General features: G+C 43.4%; 1 non-coding gene and 1 pseudogene across 1 annotated transcript; both read right to left on the reverse strand.

Moving 5' to 3' along the window:
• Positions 1-160: 160 nt before the first annotated feature.
• On the reverse strand, positions 161-953 carry LOC125533614 (annotated as a pseudogene).
• A 9,162-nt stretch (positions 954-10,115) lies between these two features.
• LOC125542006 lies at positions 10,116-10,235 on the reverse strand. Its single transcript, XR_007297791.1, has one exon. It is a non-coding gene; the product is annotated as a U5 spliceosomal RNA (small nuclear RNA).
• Between the last annotated feature and the right edge of the window lie 238 nt (positions 10,236-10,473).

Here is a 10,473-nt window from a genome sequence, read left to right on the forward strand (position 1 = left end):
CATCTGCGGCGGTTGCTGTTCTGGTGCGTTGGTTCTACGGGGCCTTAGCACGACGACTTCCCGACTGTCTACTACAACAAGGTTTGCCCGGCTCCAGCGATGGAGGGGCGATGACAGCGGCACGCCTTCGGCTCGCTTCAGTGCTTGTTGTCGTCGCTAGGTGGTCTACGGATCTGGATGTAATTTTTATTATTTTTAGTGTTCGTTGTACTACCATGATTGAAGATGAATAGATTAAAAAAATTTCGCGCAAAAAAAAACTTATCAGATCAGACGTGGCACTCGTAGAGCTTGATGTCCATCTTGAGGCGGAAGTAGAAGTAGCCCTCGGTGGCGTCGGTGCGGATGGTGGCGATGCCACGCGCCATGAAGAAGTCGCCGGTGCCGCCGACGACGGAGAGGTCGCGCGTCTCGTCGTCTATGAGGTCGGCGCCCATGAGGTTGAGGGTGCCCTTGCACGCCTTGGAGTCGAACACGAGGGAGAAGGTGAACCACGCGTTGTACGACTCCTTCTTGTCGTAGAAGTAGAAACCCTGCGCGCGCGCCGCCGGCTCCTCGTCCCCGACGGGCAGCGCCGTCCCCTCCGTGACCAGGTCGTCGAACACCACCAGCATGCCGAAGAAGGTGCCGTTGCTCCAGTGCGATGTGCTCAGGTCCGTCGGCTTGGTGGCCGGCGCCGCGGTCGCGTGCGCGGTGTTGTTTGACGCCGTTGTAGAGGATGTTGTGGAGGTAGAGCGTCATCTGCTTGCACGGCTCGTCGGAGCTGCTGGAGACGAGCCTCCTCCGGCTGCTGTCGGCGGCGGCCCCCGCCAAGCCCAGGCCGAGCATGAGCATCACGAGCACGATCTTGGAAGATGCCGCTGGGGCTTGCATTGTCGTCATTGCAACTCTCCTTGAGCTTGAGATGCGGCTGGCTGAAGTGCAGTATCTAGGGAGCAGCTCGTGACCTTGTGTTCTTGTTGCTGTTGTGTTGAGAGAGGACTCGAGCATGCGCTCTATTTATAGAGCAGGGATCGCCACTATACTTGGTTTGTTTCAGTGGCCGGAGAGTGAAATGCACGCATGGTTGGTACGCCGGCGTAGCACTATACATCCTTATTTTTATTGCAGCCCGCAGGTCGACGCTACACAAACTTACGACATAATATTATGTCTTGGCATGATCTCATTATCGCATAGGACCTAAACACCCTACTTAATGTGCCATGCAATTGTCTGTACTTGCAACTGTCCCTTTTGCTTTCTACTCTGCTTTTTTATTATGACAAAAATAGAACTCTATTTGATCATGAAAGTTTTTTCTTTGTTGTTGTAAATCTCACCTCATATCAAGAAGATACACAACCTTAAAAGAGTTTAATCCCACTCTCTGCAAACGAAGGTGCACACAACGCGCATATATACATAAATTCCAACATGCACAATGGAACAAAGAGTCCGAAATGACAAAGGAGTAATACAACTTTTTTTGCAGGAAGTTGTATAAAATTGCATGCATGTGAATCAAGTGTTCTTTTAGGCCGATGCTGACGATAGTCATACCAAGCAAAGATACTCTAATCGGAACCAAAGGATATATACGTTACGCGGTTGTACCGACCATGGGACGGGGCTTGCCTGCGCCCGGCGTGCGCCCATCTGTGCGCCGCTGACACGCGTCACCCATCCATGCCTCCCCCTCCCGTGGCCCTTTTTTAGCCGCAGAAAAAAAACCCCGAAATACCCGTCGACTAGTACACCGCTGCCCCGTCGTATTCCTCACCTCTTTTCACTTGGACCCGTAATACTTGCAGATCACCAAAACTGAATACAAAAAGGAGGGAAATAATCCCACCCAATCAGATCTCTTAATCCCGTCAAATCAAATCTCTTAATCCCGCCAATAATCAGGGATACAGAGGACTGCATCCTTGTCTCCAAATCTCACGCTGCTGCATTGGAATCAATCAGAAAATATAAAGATTAACAGAGACTGCTGAAACAACTAGCAGACTCTTATCATTCATCAATCAGTGGCGTCAAGCAGATGCAACGTCTCGAGTCTGGAGCGACCTAGAGATTGAAGAAGGATCTTCTTGTCCTCCCTGATGGCTTCTCCAGGGAGTGGTCATGGGAACCATGATGATAATGGATCAGAAACACCAAAAGTGAGATTCTCACTTGTATTCTTCATATCCTCCTTTCATCTTTCTAGTCTCCATCTTGCAATGCAAATAAACATGGTTGTTATACATCTGTGTATTAACTAAAAATGTATATTAATTGATACAGGATGTGCAAGAAACCGCAGCTACCAATGCGAAAGATCGTATTAATGAAAGAGTACCAAAGATTGGAATGAATTTTTTATCTGATGAGGAGGCTTATTCCTTTTATAACAAGTATGCTGAAGTTATGGGTTTTAGCGTCCGGAGAGGCAGTAAGCATAAAGTAAAGAACTCTAATACAATACAACAGAGGACATTTTTCTGTTCTCGTCAAGGTATTGACCACTTGTAATTTGTTTGGAGTATAATAATTTTTAGATGCACTAAGACAATATTTTCAACTACTAGGAACTCGAGCTGAAGATAAGAGAGAAGATACATTCAGTTATAGTAGGCCTGAATCACGATGTGGATGTAATGCACATATGAAAATAAGTCTTAGGAATGGATTTTATCAGGTGTATGAATTTGAGGAGACACATAACCACATTCTTGCTACTGGAACCATGGCCCAATACTTGAGATCTCACAGAAAAGTTACCGATGCACAGATAGCGGCTGCAGAGGTCGCAAAGTCTGTAGGCATTTCAAATAAAGCAACTATTGATCTTATGGCCAAAGAAGCATGTGGACAGGAGAACCTTGGTTTTATCCCGCAAGACATGAAAAATCGGTTGTACTCGAAAAGAACATTACAAGCAGCGAAAGGTGATACAGGGGGAGTGTTAGAATACATGGAGAAGAAGGTAGCAGAAGATGTCAAGTTTTTTTATTCAATTCAAGTAGATGAGGACGATTTGATAACTAATATTTTTTGGGCTGACTCCAAAATGGTCTCAGACTATGCAACTTTCGGTGATGTCATAAGCTTTGACACCACATATAGGAAACTAAATGATGGGCGTCCATTTGGTTTGATTGTTGGGGTGAATAATCACAAGAAAACTATTGTGTTTGGTGCTGCACTTCTCTATGATGAAACTGCTGAAAGTTTTGGTTGGCTTTTTAGAACTTTTCTAAAAGTTATGTCAGGGAAACATCCACAGACAATTCTAACTGATGAAGATGCAGCAATGGCCAAGGCAATCAGTGAAGTCCTACCTCACTCTCACCATAGACTTTGTGTGTGGCACATGAATCAAAATGCTTGCAAGCACCTTGGTGGAGTTGTTCCAGAATATAAGAAGTTCAATAGTGATTTCCAGCATTGTATCTATGACATAGAGGAAGAAGAAGAATTTATAAGTGCATGGAATGATATGCTTGATAAGCATGGACTACGTGAGAATACATGGCTTCAAAGGTTGTTCGAGAAAAGGGAACAGTGGGCACTAGTGTATGGTAGAAATACATTCTCTGCCCACATGAGCACTACCCAAAGAAGTGAAAGCATGAACAATGAACTGAAGCGTTACATCAGTATTAAGTATGACATGCTTACTTTTTTCGAGCATTTCGAACGGCTTGTTGCAGATAAAAGATTTGAAGAAGTGAAGTGTGACTTCAAGGCATCACAAACTACTCCCAAGATGAAGGCAGAATCAAGCTATATATTAAGGCAAGCTGTAACTACATATACTCCAGCAATATTCAAGATATTTCAGGAGGAAGTGCTTCTGACCCTGAACTATGACACATTCCTTTGTGATGACAGTGATACAGAGCAGAAGGTTTATATGGTAAAATTTCATGACACAAAACGTGAGCATGTTGTTAGATTTGCTCCAAATGAACAAAAGGTGAATTGTAGTTGTAAGAAGTTTGAATTCGCTGGAATTTTGTGCCGTCATTGCTTAAAGGTACTTGATATCAATAATATCAAGCATATCCCTGAACAATATATATTGAAAAGGTGGACAATAGATGCCAAAGTTCTAGAGATAACAAGCAATCGCAATCTGCATGAGGATCGAAAAGCAAAAATGTCAAACTACTACAAGGAGTTGTGCAGAATGTTTGTGAAAATAGCTGCTCGTGCCTCTGAATCCGACGAAACATATGATATGGTTGCTAAATGCGCAGAGCAGCTAGCACAAGCTGTGGAGAAACACTTGAAAATAAGAACTGATCCTGACCCTCCTGATCCAGATTTGGGCAACTCGTCTGTTTCACAAGGTATATATTGTACTACTAATTGCATACAGTTTTGTATAAGACTTGCATTTCACTTTATAGTTGCAGGTCCACTTATCGACTCTAGTAGAGTTTCAAAACACAACGAGGGGCTTGCCAAGCCGAGAGGTATTAAGGAGAAGGAGAAGACTGCACGAGGATCAGCAAGACCCATTGGTGGATTGGAGAAAGCAATAACAAAGAAGAAAAAGAAGAAAAATGATCCTTTACAAGTTCAACATGAAAGCACATCAATGGTCTGAAACTGTCCCACTTGTTTCACATAGAAAATTTAATTTTACTCACATTTATCTATCACTTTTTATAGGGTCGTTTGGAGCTTCTGACAAATCAAATGGGTGCACCGCAATTGCAGTACAACCACGAGAGAGAAATGCTTCAAAAGCAGAATAACTTGGAACAATGTTGATGTCACCACAACCCACTTGTGGCTTGGTGAAAGGAAAAACAAAAAAGAAGACAAACAATTCTCTACAGGCACAACTTACAAGCACATCAACGGTATAAAACTGTCACACTTGTTTCACATAGAAATAAATTTTGCTAACATTCATCAATCACTTTTTATAGGGTCATTTCGAAACTATGGCACATCAAATGGGTGTGCCGCAACTACAGTACAACCCATTCCTAAATGCTTCAGTGCAGCCATCACTTGGTAATACAGTCTCAATGTCACTGCAACCAACTGGTGGCTTTGAGATAGCAAAAACAACGCAGAAAAAGAAGGCCAGTGATTCTTTACGAGTACAACCTGAAAGCATATCGAGAGTATAAAATGATCTTGCTTGTTTCACATAGAAAATTTACTTTTACTGACATGTATCTATCATTTTTATAGGGTCATTTGGAGTTTATGACAAATCAAATGGTTGCACCGTACTTGCAGTACAACCCATTGCTAAATCCTTCAATTCAATCGTCACTTGGAAATACAATCTCGATGCCACAGAACCCAAGAATGCTGGCAGGATACCAACAATACAATACACTAATGGTATAAGCATTCTACATTGTCAACTTTTTTTTTATCATTTGAAACTTCTGCATCATTGAACTTTGCTACATTTCTGCACATAGGGCCATCCAGAAAATCACATATGCATTGAATTCCAACTGCACAACTCAGCTCTGCAGCAACAGAGCATTGGAACCTCTACCTCTACTATGATGACAGAGCAGAATCAAGTCTTCTTCCATGAACCGGAGCCAAGTTAATAAATTTGCTATGAACGATTTGTAGCTATGGCGTGACTGCCGTCCTTCTGCCATCTTGGTCCACCTTTCCTACCCCGTCATCACCCTACGTGCTTACGGCAGATCGAACGAAAAATGACTGCTCACACCAGACAAGATTTCTCACATTCGCTCCATAAGATACTCAATTTGTTGTGTACAAACTTTTGTCTCGTGTATTGAAGTCGATTTAATCAATGTCATGGTTGACACTAATTTTCTTGTTATTGGCCATGGATTGAAACAGAAATCGATCAATTATCCCTATGCATTGAAGTCGATTTAATCAAATGCATAGTTGACACTACTTTTAACTTGTTATTCACCATGGATTGAATGTGATAGTAATCAGATTATCTCTATGCACATAAGCATAGTTGGTGCTTGTCTCCCGTGGGATAGTAATCAGATTACCTCTATAAACAAGCAATAAATCAGAGCTCACGAGAGCAACAAAGCAACAAGAGAGTATACCTGTGTGGATGTGTCGTGTCTGCCGTGGAGGTAGAGCTGAATATCCTTCCGAACGGACAAACGAACGGCCGGAGCACTCCATCGCGAGCCGGAGGAGCTTCCAGCATCCAGGTCTGCCGCCTCCGGCTGACCTGCAGCACGCTCAAGGCAGCGGCTGCGCCACCCGGGATCCACCGCCTCCATGTACGGGTACGGGTTGCCACGCTCGAGCTAATTGAGGCAGCTGCGCCACCCAGGATCCACCTCCTCCCGGTCCCGGGCTGGAGCGCTCGAGCTGGTCAGGCGCGTCGCGGAGCTCAGCTCCCAGGATCCAGCTCCTCCATGTCCGGGACGGAGCGCTCGAGCTGGTGATCCGCTGCGCGTCCGGCGAGACAAGGATGAGGCCACCGGCGGGGGGAATTGCCATCCGGTGAGAGGGAAAGGGGCGCAGCTGCAGGGGGAGGACATCCGACGGCTTCATCCTCTCCGTCCTCCATGCTTGTTCCATGTCTGAGTTCTCGAGGGGAAAGAAGGCAGTAGTACTACAGTAGCATTTTTTCTACGGGAAGTGAAAGAGGTGAGGAATACGACGGGGCAGCGGTGTACTAGTCGATGGGTATTTCGGGTTTTTTTTTCTGCGGCTAAAAAGGGCCACGAGAGGAGGAGGCATGGATGGGTGACGCGTGTCAGCGGCGCACAGATGGGCGCACGCCGGGGCGCAGGCAAGCCCGATGCAAGTTAGTATAGAATTTGCATGCATGGCAATGCATGGCAAATTAAATAAGTAGTAGTTTTTAAGGCCATGGCAAATTAGTACTGCCTCCGTTCACGAATATTAGATGTTCTAATTTTTTTTTATAAATTAGATTTATATAAACATGTTTTTAGTGTGTTTGTTCACTCATTTCAGTTCGCATGCAGTCCATGTAGAAATATCCAAAATATATTATATTTGTAAATAGAGGGGGGTAGTTTTTAAGGCCTGGAAGACAATAAAGATCATACCAAGCTGGCGTCACATGCGTCCATTTCACTGAACCAACCATTTATCAACTATTGTTCTGTAAATAGCATGCTCAAACCACCTCTCAACACAACAATAACAAAAACAGAAGGTCACAAATTGTTGCCTCGATAGTCAAAATTGCACTTCACCGGCGGCAGCATAAAAGCATGGCCAATAGTATAACCAATTGTTGGCTATATGATAAAACTATCATTAACAAGTGTACTTTTTCCCTAAATCTTTTTTTCCTCTCTCGCAAGGTGTCTGGGGCAAAGCCTTGCTCGCTTTGATATCTGTTGGAGCCCATGGATTCACTTCTCCTGTGTTAGCCACTCCGGCGGCCGGTGGCTAGTATAAATGTTAGGTTTTTTTTGTGCTCATATGAACGGTGCTTGGACCGTTGGACGGATGACGACACTTTTTCATTGAGTCAGTCTTTCAGATTTCGATCCTTCTCAAGTTCAGTATAGATTTTTCCAGATCCCCAGGAGAGAGGGGCTAGGATTTCTTGTCATGCATACTCGCCAATGAGATTTAGTGACGGGTTCTTTGGATCAATTCAAGGGTTCAACGGCGATGGCTACGGCTGTAGGGCGCCGGTCCTTTGGGAACATGCATGAAGACTTCCCGGGTGTCAACGACAAGGTCAGGCCGACCTCGGTATGAGAGTGGCAACATCGGAGCGCCGACAGCTCATTCTGACGACGACGACGATAGTAGTTGTTCGGTGGTCCAGATACCCCGATGTAATTTTTATTGTGTTTGGGATGCTTGGTACTTCTAGTGGACCTTTATAATATATTTGAGTCTTTTTCGCAAAAAATGTAAGGCTATAAATCACTCGTATAATAAGGTTTGCTATAAATTTGGCTATAAGAATACTACCTTTCTCCACCTTCTTTATTTCTCTTTCTTCATATTTATTGTATTTTCCTAGGAGCATATGTAGACACAAACTATTGTGTGAGAGTCCACTCCCTTTACTTTTCATGTCTCTCCTCTGCATAGGTAAAGGTGCCACATAAGCGGGCTACAAACCTGCTATTATACTTGTTCTAAACTCAGTGATGGGTACACTCAACAATAACAATGCAAGGCGTCATGACATATGCCATGCACAGACACTGTATAATATAACGCACATGTTTGGTACTATCATGCGAACACATTGTTTGCTTTATCTTTATCTTATACATGTTAGGCTCAAACGACGACTTGTCAACTTTCACTCACCGTGATTTGACAAAACAAGCTCTAGAAAGTTATATATGGATGAATTATAATGGGTGTTTTGTACCCCACACTTGGACTCACCAAGTTCTTGCGAGGCAAGCTCAACAGAATTTTACCAAGGTGAACTCCTGCCTTCGAGCCATCTTGATATGAGCTTAATATGTATTGGCCATACTTTCCTTGTTATTTTCCTCCCTTTTCTTTGCATGGTACAACTCATGTGTGGATGAGCAATATTAATTGGAGACTAGCCAGCTCAACCATCAAGGCATCAAGTGCATGGTTAGCGTTAAGTACCACAATACCAAGCCATATCCTTCCCATGGTGTGATGCGGATTTCGTTCCAATGGGCATCATTGTTTCAAGTGATTTGTATCCTCTAGATGCTACATTTGAGTTAATAAAAAGTGCCTTTATTATCGCAAAAAATCATCGTTTCAAGTGATCCATCATCAACGATAAACACATCACATATACAAAGATAAATCTTCTTCTGGATCCTAGTACCTCTGTTCTAAAATAATAATTCACAGGTACTATGTATTACCAAGATTTAGTGACTTATTTTGATCAGTAAATGGACAAATTAATGCCCGAACGTGAAATCCATCCATTGGATAGCACCAAAGAAAAATCCAATCTTGTAAAGAATCTTCTAATGCCAGTCTAGAGACTTCAAGCTCAAAAGTCATCCTCTCCTCGCGAGCTCATTTGAGCTCGCGATGAATAGTAAAATTCAAAAAAATGACAAAAGTTGATTTTTTTTTTGTGCCAAACTTTGGCAAATGTTTTCAGTGCTTGCAAACTTTCATCATAAAGTGACATTCATGGAATTTGGAGCAAAATAATCAATATCAACACTCCCAAATACTTTCAAGAATAACACTTTTGAAGCATCAAATTTTTTTTTGCACGACTTCCATGAGTGCCATTTCATGGTGAAATTTTATGAGCACTCAAAACATTTGTCAATTTTTGCACCAAAAAAAATCTTCTTTTTGGATTTTACTGTTCCTCCGAGCTAATTTGAGCTCCAGCACACAAACAACCGGAAATTGTACTGATGGGTAAGCAAGAATGGGGGCAAGGTTGATCACGCCGTTGTGAGGTTGATGGAACTGGGAGACGGCGCAACGATGAGGAAAAGGGCAAAGGAGCTTAAGACCAAATCAATGGAGTCTCTGAAGAACGCTGGGTCTACCCAGCTGGCAGTCGATCAGTTGGTAGATCATATACTGTCTCTATGAAACTATTCGAGGTGGTTGAACCTAAACCGATGTTCGGATATATTTTGGCAAAGACCAAGAAACAAACACTGGAGCAAATGACAGCAAGACTCGTGTGCCTAAATCTTGCGACGAGAAGTAGAATTAGCTGTGCAAGAAAAGACACTCCAAGATCATAATGCAAGATCCTTTTGTCTTCTCTCATAGGGACCAAATAGTTATATTTGTTGTGACATTTGCAGCTTCGTGTGTATCATACACAAACATCTTCCAGTATATGATTTTCCTTAATTTAGTTATCTGAAAAACGAGTTAAAAGCCAACGTCTCAAACGGAAAGAGTACTGCTTACCTGGTTGCAGCAGCCAGCAGGAGATGTACTGTTTGTTTGAAACTGTACCTACTGGTATCATTTTCAAATGGCATGGAGCGCTAGTCGCTTACAAGCATTTGTCTGAATTAGGTACCTAACATGCACCTAGTGATTCAGGCAATTGCCTGAATTAGGTACCACAATTAAATTCAGCATTGTTGGGGCCATCTCAATGGGAGAAAATACACCTTTTGACAAGCATTTGTCTGAAAATAAGTCACAAATCTTTTAAATTCTGTATTGGTGGGGCCTTCTCACAAGGAGAAAACACCCTTTAAAAATTAGTGTATGCTGCTTAATGTGACATGCACACGGTATTCTTTAGTAAAAGGCGAAAGAATAGTTCGCTTTGTGCTCACCACGCAGCTGTGTGAGTTTTACAGCTCCGCACCCCACAGTCTTATGTAGCTGAGTCCCATCCCTTATCCTCTTTCCCAGGCGAGGTGGGACAAAACCAACGGATCCTGCGTCTCATGCTTCCTTCTGCTGCAGGCCTGCAGCGATCGCACACTGCACCAGAAGCCCACAAAAGTACATTATGTTGGTTAGGCCTGGCATGCAGGTGGTCGGCCCATGGAGTGACGGCCGCTGCAGCCTGCTCATGCC

Source organism: Triticum urartu, chromosome 2 (genome assembly GCF_003073215.2).
Source record: "Triticum urartu cultivar G1812 chromosome 2, Tu2.1, whole genome shotgun sequence".
NCBI lineage: Eukaryota > Viridiplantae > Streptophyta > Magnoliopsida > Poales > Poaceae > Triticum > Triticum urartu.